Raw genomic sequence first — 17,223 nt, 5'->3', positions numbered from 1 at the left:
TTAAACTCTTCGAGGGATGATGACTCCACCACCTCCCTGGGTAGATGATTCCAGTATTTGACCACTCTTTCTGTAAAATACTTCCTCCTTAATTCTAGCTTGCATCTCCCTTGACGCAGCTTGAGACTGTGTCCTCTTGTTCTGTCTGTTGTTGCCTGGAGAAAGAGACCGACCCCCAGCTCACCACAGCCACCCTTCAGGAAGTTGAAGAGAGTGATAAGGTCACCCCTGTGATAAGGTCACCCTTCAAGTCATAGAGTAACTGATCACTAAAATCCCTATCAATTTTACCCCAAAAAGAATCAAAGAATCACAGAATGGATTGGGTTAGAAGGGCCCTTAAGGATCATTTAGTTCCAAACCCACTCTTCCAAAGGCAGGGTCCACTAGACCAGGTGGCTCAAAGTCCCATTCAACCTGGCCTTTAACACCTTCAGGAATGGAGCATCCAAGGTTTCTCTGGGCAACCTGTCCCAGTACCTCTCTGCCCTCTGAATAAAGAATTGCTCCCTGGCATCTAACCTAAACCTTGTAAAACCTTGATTCCCCTTCTCCTATCATTACCTGCCTGTGTAAGTCAGTCTCCCTCCTCTTTACAAAGCCTCTTACTCTAAGGCCACCGTGAGGCCAGGCTCCAAGTTATTCCCAGGTTGAACAATCCCAACTGGCTCAGCCTGTCTCTGCAGGAAAGGTGCTCCAGCCCTTTGACAACCTTTGTGATCCTTCCCTGGACCCTTTCTAACAAGTCATCATTCCTTGTATTGAGGACCTCAGAACTAGATACATAATTATGGACTTTTCCTCCACTCTTTCAATGTAAGACAACAAAGATATTTGCAAACTCCTTCCTGTTATGAGAAAAGGGCATCAAAAGATTTCTGAGAGTTTTAAGCAAATTGGGCAGAGTGTGATTCACCTTGATAATGAAACACATTTTGATGAGGCCAAGAGGGAAAGAAGTAGGAAGAGGAAACAAAAACAGAATGGAGGAAGTTGGTGATGAAGACCAGCTACAGCTATTTCCTGGGCTTCTTCTTTTGCAAAGGGGTAGTGGAAACAGGGGAATAGTACACAGTACTAAAATCAGATGAGTATCTGAGAAAATAGAGTAGAAATAATGGATTTTTCTACAGTGCAATCATAGGAAGAGAAGCCAGAGGTCATCAGGGAATGATTCTAATTGCTGGACAAGAAGACAATGCTCAGGAGAGCAGTCTATGAAAGCACACAGAACAAAGGCAAAGAGACAAGGGCAGGGAAGATCCTGGGCTAAAATGTGTGCATGTCAAAACCATCAGATTCAGAAGCATGCAAACAAAAGAATCAATGTCTATTAAAGCCCATTACACCTAGATTTTAGACTAGAAATTAAGATCACCAAGTTTTGCAGGGTTTTTTTTTTTGTGGAGAAACAGCTGCAGAACATTTGCTTTCCCTTTCTGCTGACTGTGATGGATTATAGTGAATAATTCCTGACAGTTTACTTATCTTAGTGCTAATGGTTCCAATCATAATGCTCTTCCATTCAGTTGGTACAGCTCTTCAAGATTTTTTTCATTTACCTTTGAAAAAGTGTCAAAGGATTACATGCTCATGAAACTAAGAATGCTAGAAAAGGCAAAAAGATCTGTGCTCCAATACCAAAACTAAAGTTCCTTACAATCAGCTTACTACAAGAAAAAGCACAGGTATTCCTAATTCCATCACTTCTTAAAACTTGAATGTTTGAACTCCCTTAGGGCCCTTTTTCTACCCTTAAATTGCATCAAAACTTCTAAAAGCCTGGCTAATGCCAATCCAGCATAAACTCTTGTATTACAGGGATGCCTGTATTACTGTTTAGCTTTAAGGTCCTTCAAGTATAAAAGGAATTTCTACATGTAACTTTTCATAATTGACTTAGAAGTTTAAGTAGGAGTGACAGGACCTGAAGTTAGCTAGAGCTCTGAAGTGAATCCATCTAATTTAGACCTTTTCCTTACAAGAAACTCAGATCCACTAAAACACTTCTTTACTAAAAAGATATATTTGATTTAAGCATTAAAGAAATCTAGATTGAAAGAGAAAATCAAAACTAATTAGATGACCAGAATAAATAATATTTACAGATAAATTCCGTTTGTGGGTGAGAAGCAGTGGGAGAGAGCGGAGAGGGTTGCCAGTTTCCAAGTTCTATCACGCACTGCAATCACAAAAGCCATAAGCAGTGAAGCCTGCACAGTCATCTCTGCTTCTAGCTCTTTACCCTGTTTTACACTGCCTTCTGCAGATTAAAAAAAAAAAAAAAAAAAAAAAACAAAAAACAAAAAAAAAACTTGTATTTTAGGAAAGACAGAATTTCCATCATGTCCATATTTTGTTACTGTAAGACCACGATTCCTTATACTCACCACCAGCAACATGCTTACACAGTCACTGCTACCTCTATAACCTCAATGAGCCTAGCTAGACAAGCACACACATAAGCCTGGTCTGGGATAAGCAAAGGCAAAGTGGCACTGAAAATGTCAGATGGATTTTTTGCACCCACAGACAAAAATCTGCAGGAGCTTTGCCATACACACGGGACTGTACAAACCTTACTTGGACAAAGGAGAAAGCTCTTACCATATTAGAAGGAAAAATGCTCTCACCTCAAGAGGGATATCAATGGGCAGATTTACTCAAGGAACTGTGGCCTTCTCCCTGCTCCCTGTGAGTACAATCTGCTAGAGTGTGAGCTTTTGAAGCATGAGGACAGTTGGGAATGGTACAGTTCCTACCACAGGAAGCTGTGGTTCACTTATCTGCTGGGAACACAAGGGAAAACATCAGGACACCCAATCTCATATGCTGGAAAACAGATGAATGCCCTGACCAAGCTGAGATAGAGTTAGTGGACTCTTTTTCTCCAAGGATTTATCCAGAATCTACATTTCATATTATAGTATTTTACTGAAATAGGAGATCTTTTTTTCTCTCATCTTTACTCAACATGTTTCATTTCTAACACAGACTTTATTCACTGTACCAGACCAGCTACATAGAAAATGTTCTGATATTGACCACTGTCATTAAAACCCAGTGTCAATACAACAAATAAAAAATTCCCTCACAGCAGAAGGGACATACCAGATAGGGAGGGAAGGTGACAGGAAATATAGTCTAAAAAAACTCACAGTGAAGATGCATATATTTGTACCATGAGTCATAACTTTGACAACATCTTAAGAAATTCAGTTTAAGGAAATCCTTTTTCCTAAAGAAAAATATCACTCTAATTAAGCTCTATCATGTAGGTCAATAGAGAAACATATAAGTTCTTGCTTGGAAACATCAGATTTTTAAATGTGCTCTAGTCTCTGCTTTTCAGAGACAATCCAAGAATTCATACTTTAAATCCTTTGGGTAGACACAGATTTAAAGACAGACTCAGATCCATTTTTAGGCAAATGTTGCATCAATACTTCTTAGTTTATTTCAACAAATGAAAAAAACCAAAACAAAACCACAAAACAAAAAACCCAACCAAACAAAATAGAAGCTACGTTTCAAAAGAGAAGTAAAAACTTTTCTTCTAAAACAAGTTGGTGTTTAAATTCCCAAGGCCACCTATGAAAGACTGCATAAGGCTGCAGTTAGGTGCTTACTAGCAGAAGTGAAGAATTTAATACTTGTACACTTCTGATTTTTTCTATCAGTTAAACTGACATCTTGTTCTTCCCTTTATATACATGCAAGCACCTTGCAGCTTGTTGAGTCGTCGTTCTGAAGCATCTATCACTACCAGGACATTAAACTGGTAAGTTCAGCAAGCCTCTAGGATTTGTGAATACTGCTCCTAGAACCAAACATCAGATGATTTATTAAGACAGACCTACATGCCTAACTGAAGTTTGTGAATTGAATGCAATCACTAGAATCTCACCCTATTTGAGAAAGCTAAACAGTGCCAAACAGGATGAAAAAATAAAAAAGGCATTTGTTTCCTTGTTTCTAAAACATTTACTTTTTAATTTTAAGGGCAATAATTACCTTGTTAAAAACCACCAAGTACTACAAATAGCTACTTATAATTCAAGTTAAAACACTGTTTCTTCCATAACTTAATGGGCATACATTAATAGACATGGAATTCCTGTTGAACACTAGAAAATGCTATTTACTGGGAGGAATTGTTAAACATCAGAACAGGTTGCCCAGAGAGCTTGTGGAGTCTTCATTCTTAGAGATATTCAAAACACTTCTGGTCACCATCCCGGACAATCTGATCTAGCTGACCTTGCTTTGACTAAATTATGTCAAGAGGTCCTTTCCAACCCAGAAAATTCTGTTCTTTGTGAGCTTCTCTGTGGTACAGCTGAGAAGACTATAAATGCACTGCATGCATGCAAGAGCATATTAGTCCCATATGAACTATTTATTCCACATTCCAATCTTCTTGAAGACATTTTATCTCATAAAGGGAAACAGAAGGGGCAAAAGGGGGAAATTCTATCAAAACCATAGCAAACACACATGCCTCCACATCTCTGCTAGGTGTCCCAGTAGGGCACATTTATGAGTTTCAGTCTTTTCCATTTATTGGAACTGCCTTCAAACTCCTGTCTAGAAATAATACCAATCCAAACCAAATGTACTGTAGCACCAAACACTTCTTTTGTCATAAGCAAGTAGTTTTTCCTTTTTGGTTTTGTTTTTTTTTTTTTTTTGAAGGATAGGAAAACTTGGTGGCAATACATGTGCAACTACTGTATATGAAGTTTGATGATTATTTCACTTGTTAACCAAAAATAATACTTTGTAAGCAATATATGCATGCACTTTTAAAAAACTTTTCCAATTAAACTCAAATAAGACTAGAATTCAGTTGACAATATACAGAAATGTACTGTTATTTCAGACCCTGTAGAGAATCTAAGACATCTTCCTGGGTAGATAAGAAAGATGACATAGGACACAGAGGACGTCCAGAGTTATCTCAAGTGGCACTACAAATGCCTATTCCAGAGAGTAAGCTGAGCCCTGAATGACTCCTGACAAAGAGCAAAAGAATTTATTTTCCTTAACTAAGGTGCAGTGAGGCTATTTTCAAAGTTTTCCAACAGATAGTCATCAATCAAAAGAAATCCAAGCAATTTAAAGCATCTTGAATAAACTTCCAACAATCAATAAAAGTTTTGCTTTTAAATGTAATGTTTCTGATAATCAAATGTTAAGGCAACAAATTAGAATGCACCAGAATTGAGCCACACTAAGAAGCCTTCTGGAAAGACAATTCTGCTAACTATGATGTCTGGGAAAGCTGCTGCTCCTAGAGACCACAGAGGACATCTCCATCAAAACCACATTGCCAGGTAGAGAAGAAAATCAAAACAAAATGAAACTATGAATTACCAAAGGGACAACAGTGGCTTATTGCTGTTACTACCATATCCCAGAAAACAATTAATATTTTCCAGGACTCTAAAAGAGAGTCCTGAAGAGATTTCTTCCTCCAAATCTCTTCTTCATGGACACTTGTAAGGCCAACACAATCCCTTCATTCCTAAAAATGTTATTAAAGTACTCAAAGAAGTCAAAGCTCTAACTAAAATAGAAATATCCACAATATATTTAGCAAAACACAGAGTTACCAAGCTTGTATTACACAGGTTTGGGTATGGGTGTTCACTTCAGTGTTGGCTGGTTTGGGATATTTTTGGTAGTGGAAGAAAACTTTCATCAAACAATTCATTTTAGTACATCTTACGCTGTTAATTGCTTTAACTGTGCACTTTATGTACAAGATCTCACATTAGCATTTTAAATTATTTAAAAGACATTAAATATTGCTGGTACCAGCAGGATCAGAGATTAACTTCTTAATAATCACTCTCATTTGAGAGTAAACCATTTGATTCCAGCTGCTATGAACTTTTAAAAAAGAAAAAGCAACATTTGCTGACATAAAAGGGACAACCAACTCCGCAAAAGAATGGTGATAAAATTAAACTGCCTATGTCAAAAAAACCCAATATTATTCTATACTACACATGTGGCAAAATTTTAAAAATTTCACTTGCTTGGGAGGAATCTGAATTACTGTATTTTCCTATATTATTCTGACTTATATCAGAATCAGATGTATCAGAATATTTCCACATCAGCTGTATCAAACACTTCCACATCATTTCTACTCCAGCCACTTTTTCATTAGTTTAGATTCCCAGCCTCTATTCCCACATGGATGCTATCTAGGTTGCTTTTACATCTGGACCACAGAAAATAATAAAATTTAAATATATCACTGTTAGTACACCTCTATGGGACAGGATCCTTAATATCAACTGAATTTCTACATCAAAATTAGATACAGACTGATTTAGGAAGGAAAATTCTAATTCAGGTTCTAACACTAGAGAATAGTTTTGTGGAAACCACAGGTGAGCTGTGATCAGAAAATAAACATTTTAAGTTTTGAAATAGTCAAAACAAACCAGTCATGGTGGCCTCCTTCCCTGTCACCAAATGTTTCTCCTGGAATAAAACTGTACCTGAAGCTCTCACCTCACAAAAAAAATAACGTTTATAGGGCTGAAGATTACTGAGAGAAGCCTGAAAACATAATCTAACACCAGGCTTATGTCTCCTACTGGGGAATGTCTGAATAAACGTGATTACTGATGTCTGCGAACTGACTTTTAGACTTTGAATGCTTGAGAATGTCAATGCTAAGACTAAAAGCCATTCAATGACATAACAAGTAGAAGCCATTCATCAGTGTCTTGAGCTGGGAACAGAGACACACTGGCCCAAAAAATGCTGACTGGCACAAAGATGGCCTGAAGCACCCCCTCCTTCCCTCCAATGGCCAAGCCCAAGGATACTGCGGATACATCCAAGGACTAACAGGATAATTAAATTGTGCTTCATTTCTCTTTACCAAATGGCACACACACACAAGAAGCTGGATTTGAATCAGAGAATTTGCAGGGGACAGACTGCTCCTCACCTTGCCAAGGAACTGAGCCATTGCATTGTACATGATCCAGCACTCTAAGCACACATTCACTGCTCCTTTTCCATCTCTGGACAGTAAGGTGCCTAATGCAGCCAAGAATTGCAGGACTACTTCAGCCAGGTTTATTCATTTACCTCAGTTATTCAACATTACAGTCACCCCCCAAGAAAAAATCAGGAGACAACTGATCTCCAATAAATAAATAAATAAATAAAGTCTGAAAGATCTCTCCCCACCTTGAAAGCACCTTAACCTGTTGCCCTGAGAGTTGCAGTCACTGAGCATATAGGAGCTCTTGCATCACCACTAGGACTGGCTTCACCACTAGCTTGCTCTCAGGCTAACTCTTGGTTATATTTGAAAAACAGATGCAAGTTTTTACCTCTGCATTTATATCAATTTCAAGATAACCAAATAAAGGCTCTTTCTCAGGAGAGAAAGAGCACAATCTGCACACTAATTAGAACTAAAAGCTATTTATGAAATTCCTACAGTAAGTGCTACTGGCAACACAAACATGTCAAAGATGAATCAAAGTCTGATGCAGCAATACTATTAGGACTCAAAGTTTCCCCAACTTATATACCACGTAATTCTGGCCTTTGAGGTCTATTTCTCACACACAGAGAGAGAGAGAGAGAGAATAAAATGTCTGAATCCGGACTGGAGTTCACTGACCTGCAGCTCCCAAGGGATCACCACCTCACCTGCACTCAACATAGCCCAATGCAGAGACCTGCAGACATACAAGTAATTTCTCAACATGTTACTCACACAAATTACCACACCACAAATAATGCTCCTACACATTTTGCCAATTTGTTCAGAGCTTAGTGGGTATCTCTACAGAGCACAGTCAACTGGTATGCCCTAATGTAGAAGGTTTCATCTCATCTCTTCCTTCTGTAAAACATATTTCTTTTTCCTACCATCACAGTCACAAAGACATTTGATTTGAGCTATTAATACAATCTCTCTGCCTACTTGGCAGGAAGGAAATAACTAAGAAAAAGATTCAGCCTTAGCCATTATTTTTATTACCATTTTGTCAGCTCCATTCCAAGTCTGAGTCTAGTCTCTCTTTTAAGGCTAGAGACTCTTTGGTATATTGCTGTAGTTGTATGAAAACCACAAAAAAATTTGCAAAAAAGTCAACATGAGTTATCAGCTACTAAGATTCTCAGACTTTACTCAATCACAAAAACTATGTGTATAAATAAAAGCAGAATATTGATTTTGGGGTTTGGTACTATTTAACTATAAAAAATCCATAAATCTATCCTTCAGCTGCCCAACTGGAAACACACTATTGCCTACCTATCTCATTATACTGTAATGTTAGACTCAAAAAATCCCAAGAAAACAAAATAATAAGGAAAATAACTTCCTTGTAGTGGGTAATAATCTCATTGAGTACTAAAAGAAGAGCTTTCCTTGTGGGAAAAGGTTTGTTAGGGGATTTTTGAAAGAATTCTTTCCTTTAGCTAACTACAGCATATTAAGTGACTGTAAGATTGTTAACAGTCAGAAACAGGTAGCAAATGTTCTTGGGAATATCTTGGGGAGATATAAAAGACTCACAGCACTATTGAATGCAGTGAAGATTTTCACCCTTCTCTGAGGCTGGAGTTGGTTAAAATCATTTGCCCTTCTTTTCTTTAGATTTTCTAAACTCTGAAAACAGGAGAATATGAAATGTTACAGAAATTCATCCCAGGTTCACAAACAGTGTTTTTCAGTATTTGAAAATTACTTGCTTCTTTTGTTCACAGTCTCTTCTGCCTTTGCAAAGCATGAATAACAGCCCATCTTTTATTTGTTTTCAGTTTCTCACAGAACCAGTTTGTTATGACTGCTCTCTCCTACACAAAAGCTGGTCAGGGCTTCCAAACACCCTTCTGTTTATTTATGGCAAGCTGCAGCGTAAACATTTGCTTACTACAAATCAGCGCCAGAAATTGCTAAATAAATCCACTGTTTTAACAACTTTTACCCCTGACTATATGAAAGAAAACTTAACACTTACAGTCCACATGCCTTTCTCTAGTCTGCATATATTCATCACAGGTCAAAGCAACTTTCTCTTCTTTCAAGACAGAATGGGTACAAGTTCAGCTTCCATACTTCCTTCTTTTGCCTGACCTGGTTTAAGAGTGTAAGAGAGACTTCTGTGGGGCTGCTTTTTAATTTTTAGGGGGAGGTTTTTTATTTTTTCTTAAATCTCTAAGAGACATGCTGGTGATCCAATCCCCAACGTGCCTCCACAAACAGTGATGCCAGCAAAGCACACGAGCAAGAAGCTGCAGCAGGAGGGCAGAGGGATCAGGAGTTCCTCAAGCCAGTACAGCTGCAGAATTTCTTGTGTCAAAACAAGACGCATAAGCTGTCGCAAACCCATTAGATGGAATTTTCTGATAAAGTCTGGTTCTTCTGACAGTTTTCAAATGTGTGTTACAGAGATAAAGAGATGGAAAATAACCTCAGTCGACAACAGATAGAGGGGCTTTTTTCCCCATTCAAATAGAAGGTTCTGAATTCACAGCTCAAGATTTTCTTCAACCATTCTCTAGCCCTCCTTAGTCTGAGACACAACTTTTCTTTACTTGCAGAAAAATTGCTCTTTCAAGGAGAAATACCTAAAATTAAGATATAAAATATTTTTTAACCTCTGGTCTTTAATTAGCAGCAGAAATTGAATTATAAAAAGAATGGACAAGTGTTTAGACTTCTGTGCCTTCTCCAGGTCTCAGCAGAAGAAACACTTCTGTCCACATTTTTTCTTTCCTCCCATAGACTATACCAACTAGCTCAGAAAAAAAAACCAAACAAAACAAAAAAAACCACAACAACAAAGTCACAAAACCCCAAACAAACAGCAGAACCCCACCCTTCCCTCTGATATCTTTAGATCCCTGTAGCTATATTACCATTTTTCTTTTTCTTCCTTTTAGGTGTTCAGGGCTTGATCTGGTTTGCTATGGGCTACTTGGTGATCACACAGTAATTTCCCTCACTACCAGGGCCAAAGAATAAATATATCAGGAACCAAAGACACAGCCTATGAAAATTCACTCCTTGGGTTTTCCACAACAATTTTCAACACTCAAAGTACACAGGCCAGTGACAGGACAAAATGTAGAAACACACTGTGTAGTTCACAGAATCAGCCTATGCCACTGAAGATGCTTTGACTTCTCTCCACCCGCATGCCCCATGCTCTGCCACACAGTACTGCCCTAGAGCACAGGTGACACTTGTGTTGCCACAGGTGTCATGGTACAAACCCAAAGTGACATCCCACAACAGTGCCCACAACCAAACAAAATGCAGGCACTTCCTCTACTCCTCCAGCTCTGCGGTATGTGCAGAGGGAGGGGGAAGGCTGGAGGTATTTATGTCTAAAACTGCTACAAATTACAACTGACAAGGTTCTGCTACGAGAGCCTTAACTCTCCTCACCTACCCGGCAACACCACTAAAAATCAATGCAAGTCCACAGTGCAAGAGTTAGTTCTAATTAGCAAAGACAGTAAATTCAAACAGCCTGTCTTAGCAGCTTTCCAGCCTTTAAGGTAGAGTTGCACTATGGTGGATTGGGAAGCCTGGGGAAATGAGAACAGCTGCAAGGAATATAAACTCCACTAATTCTGTGTGGGACTTGTTCTCATCTGCTGTCATTTACATGCAGAGATGTGAAGCATGGAATCTGATGCCATTGTGCATGATGAACCTGATCAAAAGGTCTTAAAGAAGTTGAACAAATTAACAAATTTAATAAAAAGAAACAAAACAAAAAAACTAACTACAAAAAAAAAAAAAACCCACACAAACAAAAAAAAAGAAATTGCATAATTCAAACTGAATATATACCTGAGGACCCAGTCACACTGGTCCAGGAGAGCTTCCTCCTGTAATAGGTAGCCAGCCCTGGCTCCCGAAACATTTTGGAGTTTGACTTTCTCTGTAATGCTGAATTCCTTTTTTGTTTCACCTCCAGTCATAGTTATCCTCCCTAAGTAAGCAAGCAAGCAAAGCACATCTAGTTCTTCTATTCACATTTCGGCAACATGTAAGTTTCTGCAATTCTGTGAGTGTGTTTGGAGGATGGAGTCACATACATGAAATGCAAATGGACAAGACTTCACTTGCAGTGCCATCATTCAATTTCCTACACACCTTCTCTACAAGCAATTCCCGACACTTTCCCTACTTTCCGTTTTGCATTTATATGCAAAAGTAACCCCAGACCACAAGAAATGCCAAGTGTACTTCAATGTAACCTCAGCGAGGATGGGAAGCCCACCACAGCAGGGGCATGGCACACTCTCCAGTGCACTCCACAGTGCTGATGCACTAAGGCTCAACCAGAAAGGAGATCTGATCCCTTCCTGTTTGTCTGAGTTTTCTACAGAAACAGAAAAAGTGGAAAAAAAAAAAAAAAAAAAAAAAAAAAAAAAAAGGAAGTTCAGCTAAGGAATACACCAAACTCACAAAGCAGGTACTTTGATCCCCACAGGAAGGCAGCACATCAGTTCAGCCTTGCTCTTGAGACCTCTATTTTGATCTCCACAGATCACTGAAGTCAAAGTCCCAGTTCTGTTCTGAAAATACCACATCAGTTCTTTCTTTTTCCTTGTTGTTTTATGCAACTAAAATATAGGTCAATGATTGAAAGGGGGCTTTCAAAACTAACAGAGAAAAGGCAAAAATCACCGGAGATGTATCCCCTCAAAAGGAGAACCACCTTCTTACTGCTTTAAAGACATAATTTTAAAATCTGTATTAGATCAGGAAAAAACTATTATTAAAGACACTGTCTTATAAATGCAATTGTTGGGGAAAAAAACATTAAGACCAATTTTAGAAAACTTCAAAAATAAACCTGGAAAATATACATTCTACATATCCTGATGACATTTCTTCAACCACAGGTTTTTATAGGTCAGGTAGAGACACAGTTTAGCTTACAAAGGGCCGCAGCCCTTTTACTTTATTTGACCTGAAGTGAAACCTGATGGAAAATGTTTCAGACATAATAAGGCCATAAGCTTGCTCACATCTTCTTCAAAATGTGTTATTAATCTAAGCAATGCTGCTTTCACTTAAGCAATCACTTTAAGAAAACAAACAAAACATACAGGACAGAAATCAAGCCTTAACAATGGTGCAGAAATGGACCTCAATAAGTCTGAGATATGATACCTTCAAAACAAAACCCCTCTGCAATCCAAACTAGTGATGCTGAGAATTTTTTCCAATATGTTTCTTACCAAAGACTGGAATGAAAGGTTATTCTGGAGCCATAAGGGGTTAAAAAAATTGAAGAGCTGACTACTGAGTGGAAAAATCCACAATCTTAAGATCCATCCTAAACAATCACAGCACTCAGGAAAAACACAAAAGTGAATTAGGCTCCAACATTACAACATCTATACTGTCAAATACCACCACTATATGTACCATTCCTGTCAGGAAAAACAAAGACAGATGGTTGTAGAAAAAGACACTCTTCAGAACAACCTGAACTTTCACGTACTGACGAATCAAAATATTTACAATATTTATCCCCCTACAGAGCTCATTCCCTACAATTAAAGCTCTTCTAAACTGCCACAGCATATTGCTACGGAAATTTTGGCAGAACAAATCCTTAATTTACATAACTCTTGAGAGTAGTCACCTAACTTCGAGGAAGAAAAATCATGCATTCCCAAATATTATTGATGTTCTGAAGCCTCTGATTTATTTTATTCACAATTTTTTACATATTTCATTGCTTTCTCATCAGAGGGAAATATCCAGCTGTCAATAGCAAGGTCAACAGCTTCCAACTGGCACGAGTGTGACTGGAATTTGCACAGCATTCACTACTGGAATGTCACTTTCTGAAACAGCATCTTTCCTGTCTCAAGCCGAAGGAGAGCTGTATTTCAAAGATCTAACAGTGGATGTAGGGGCAGAAAGACCCCTTGGTACTGCCCCAGTTCCCACAAGCTCTCTGCCCTCAGTGACCTCACTGCACTAAGAGCAAAGAGCACAAAAGGTCTCCTAACTCAGGTACCTAGTCTGTGAAAACCCCTGCCCCAGAAAGGAAGATGAACACTGCAGGTCCACAGCAAGCCCAGCAATGGACTGCAGGGTTGAATCTTAGCTTAGAGCAAATTTTTATAGTTAAAATATTAAATTAAATTAAAACTTGTCTGATAAATCTTGACAGAACAATTGTCTAAAATCTAGAACACAGACTAGCAGCTGCCCAGAACCTGCCACAGCTCCTTTCTGGACTACATTAGAAATTTCCCTTTCTATATAGGTCAGGCAGATTCAGGGGGGCTGGTTCACATGGGAACACCCAGAACCAGGAATTTCAAAGCTCTCCTGGTCTCCAAGTTTAAACTGTCAAACTCCAACATAATTGCTTCATTTTCTTCTCTTGAAGCTACCTCCCAGAGCAGCCTCTAGTCCCTGAAATTTCTTCAGGCTTAGCAGAAATGCCTCTCGAAAAATGGTCTCCTAAGTATACTTCTTCTCAATTTGAAGGTTCTAACTGTTCAAAGCCCAAAATTCAGTCAGGGGTAAAATCCACACATGAGACAAAATTTAAAATTAAAAAAAAATTAAAATAATCACAAGACGCTGTGAAGGGTTTCTACTCTTTACTTATTTTCAGTAATCAGAATTTGATCCTAAAATTTCAAAAATATCTTGGGAATAAAAGCATCCCATCTACAAGCAGACAGTCATGCAATACAGTATGCACACAGAATGCCAGAGCAGCAGACCTCATTTTATTTCATAAGCAGTCAAAAAGCCATCACAGTCAGAACACAAAGAAATGAAGGTTTAGAAATCACTATGTCAAGGATCTTGTCTTTCACTACTAAGTATAAGCATCAGATAATTCAACAAATTTGAGGGGATATACTACCTCTACCAGTTAGTAATATGAGGGTGGGTTTGCGCTTTTTTTGTGTGGGGAATAAACCGTAAAAAAAATTAAAATTAGGTTTCTAAGAATTCAATAATTTCTTAGGAAAATCTTACAATTTTTAGCCTTTTGGCTAAAATTTGTTCCTCTATCTCCAAAGAAGAGAGACTGAAAAAATTCAAACATAAGACTCTCTCCACTTCTGCAATCAGAGTAGTCAGAGTAATTGAAGTCCTAAGAATAGAGAACACTGGCAAGTATCATATGAAAGTCTTAGATAGATGAGAAATATGAAGGATAATTCTTTTTTTCAATAAAATAATTAAAATGAGACAAATACATGGTTGCTGTAGGTAAGTATAATTGCACTGCATGATATTTTTGTTTTGCTAGTTTTTCCCATTAACTGTCATCTGTTCTCACACAAGTGATTAAATTAATTTCATTTTTTTCACTTAATCCAATTTCCACTTCTAGTTCAATTTATAATCATCACTTCCCCATGCTAGTGTGGCATTAAATTACCATCATTCTTGACCATTAATCACATCATATTCCAGTCAGCAGAATCAATCAAAAATACCACAGCAGTGCCATGGATTTCTTACTAAATACATTCCTTTTTGCTGCTTTGTAGAAGCTGATCTTCAGTGTCAGAAGCTGTTACACCAAGTTCTGACTTTTCAGGCAAAAGAAAAATATTCTGAATCAAAAATAGACAACAAAAAAGTCCTTTTTTTAAATGAACACAGCATTTTCTCTGTTCAAATTGCACTTACTTTACTTTCTAAGTGCCCAAGGAAGAAATGATTCATGCCAGCATAAATTTCCATCACCTACTGATCTTGTAACCATACCTCTCCCTACTGTAAAATCAAAAGTTACTGCTCCCCTTAATAAAAAGAAAGGGAAAAAAAGAAACAAAACAAAACCACCTCCCTTGATGCTACTCAAATTTCTTTGTATGTTCAAATTCAAATCCTGGGTGAAATTCACTTACACAATTGGCAATACACAGACTTTTCAACAGAAGTTGCCATCTTAAACACAGTTGTTCATGTCCTATTTTAAAAAGAAGACAAGATTGAAGAAAGATTACAACTCCACTGGAAGATCAGAAGGAATATCATAATTCTTGTCCAAGGCATAATTCTACACTATTTGTTCAGAGTCAGTTTGAAGCACACTCACTTCCAAGCTCACTTTCATAAAAATACATCAATAACTTAAGTTTCTGCATGGTCGTCTTTACTTTTAAAATTTTCCATTGTATTCTGACAGTAAAAACAGTGATTAATTTCATCTTGTGTGTGGTTTGTGCTGAGCTACAAAGTGTTAAATAAAGAACACTTCAATTTCCATATTAAAATTCCCTTCCCTAACAGCATTTTCTCCCATTAATGAATGAAAGGTATACCTGCCAATCCAACTGGACCATTTTCAAAGAAACCCCAAGGCAACTTCTTTGCCTCTTGACATATTAGGAGTACAATCTTTGCCCCATCTGTCAATTCAATAGCTGCCCAAATGTACATTTTGTCCATGCATGCCTGTACAGGAATTAACAGGGCCTTTTTTTGCTTGTATGTACAGTATAACACAATATTTTATAAACATTGTAGACACCTATTAAAAAAAAAAATCTTGTGCTTAGGAGATGTTAATTGGTACAACTACACTATTTTTAGTGTCCTACTGATCAAGAGCTTATTATTCTCTAACAGTTTCTGAGAATACCCAAACCTAGCATAGTACTTTGTACATAATAACTGTAAAGTGCTTTGTGTCAAATGTGTCACAGTGTCAAATTATTCACAGTCTGAAAAACAGGCAAAAGATTAAAGGAGTTTTTCTGGAGCACTTTCAAAGTAAAGAAAAAATTTCTCAGTAATCATCTGTAAACTTGAATAACAAAAGGAGATGTGACTGAGTAGCTATATATATATGGGTGGCTTTTTAAGCATCTGTGGTAACTGCATTACTTATTCAGCACTATTTAAACAACAAATACAGTTTTCAGATAAAAACTCTGAAGAATTGAACACGCCTCAGTGGTCTTGCTCCTGCCAACTGCTTTATGGAGGCAGATCCCAGAATCAACAGGAATTGGCAGGGCTCCAGTAATCCTTTACCCTATGTGCTACAGTTAACAGGATTGTGGCCTCTGGGTCTGCTCCTGGTCTTTTCACGACTGAACAAATGCTGCCATGAACATTTACTCAAACAAGACTAACCCCAACTTTCTTTTGAAACGTTTGCAAGATACTTTCCTAGCCCTACAAAATAGGAAAAATTCATGACAAGCTTTAAAAACTATAGTCACGCGATTTGCCACGATCAACGTCTGCAGCTTATTTCCCGGTGGTAAGACTGAAACCACAATTCCATTTCTTTCCCGTTTCACTGCGGTGTCTGGTGCCAGGCACGCTGCTTGCCCGTGCTCGGTGTGACAGCCGTGGGTCAGCTGTCACCGCGACTCCGCTCGCTCCGCGGGCGGAATCCACCCCGCGCCCGTGGCCTGGGAGAGCGGCAGCAGCGAGCTGAGCAATCGGCAACCTGCGGCATCGGCAGAACTGCTCCCGATCGACCGAACTGGAAATTTCCTGCCGGGAACCGAATCTTTCCCCACCACCAGCTGCAACCACCTGAGCAGCCCCTTTTCATTCGCGAGGGCTGCAGATCCAATGTTCCAGCAATCAGGGTGCCTGGATCACTTGCAGCTGCGAGCTCCCGCATATTTAAACGCCAGAGAAGAGCAAGAGCTTGATTTCTGTCAGCCAAACGAGTAGCTTCGAGTGCCGGCACACGACAGCGCAGCTCGCACGAAGCCCCGAGCCGCCCCGCAGCGCCCGTGTCGCGGCGGCAGAGCCCTCCATGTTTCACCGAGCCGCCGCCAGCCCGGCACCTGCAGCACGTCCCCGCACAACCCCGCGGGAGCGGCACTCGCGGCGTCCCGGAGCCACCCCGGGCTCGGGCTCATCCTCCCCCCACGGCCGCTCCCCGCCGCCTCCTACGCGGAGCCGAGGCCGGCGGGAGCGCCGCTCGCTGCCCGGGGGCGCCCCGGCGGCCGGAGCTGCCGCTTGACCCGTCTCCCTGGCAACGGGGACACTCGCCCTCGCCGCCCCTGCTCCCCAGCGGAGCCCCCTTCCCCAGCGCAGCGGGCTTGAGCGCCCGGGGCCGCAGGGCACGACCGGCGGCCGCCCCCCGCCCCGGTCCCGGTTAGGTAACGCGGGCGCCGCCGCGGGCCCGGCCGCTCGCTCACCTCGGGCAGGTGCCGGGGCCGCGCACGGCGGTGGCGGCGCCGCCTCTCCGC

The 17,223-nt window shown here is 39.7% G+C and overlaps 1 protein-coding gene across 2 annotated transcripts in view; it reads right to left on the bottom strand.

Annotated features, from left to right (window-relative positions):
- The window catches only part of KLHL32 (kelch like family member 32), a 118,930-nt gene extending 101,707 nt beyond the window's left edge, over positions 1-17,223 (bottom strand). For both annotated transcript variants that reach the window (XM_063153044.1, XM_063153048.1), the window contains exon 1: positions 17,173-17,223. The gene's annotated coding sequence lies outside the window, so the exon portion shown is untranslated. The remainder of the gene's footprint in view (positions 1-17,172) is intronic.

Source organism: Melospiza melodia, chromosome 3 (assembly GCF_035770615.1).
Source record: "Melospiza melodia melodia isolate bMelMel2 chromosome 3, bMelMel2.pri, whole genome shotgun sequence".
Taxonomy (NCBI): Eukaryota; Metazoa; Chordata; class Aves; order Passeriformes; family Passerellidae; genus Melospiza; species Melospiza melodia.
This window is presented reverse-complemented; position numbering and strand designations above follow the sequence as displayed.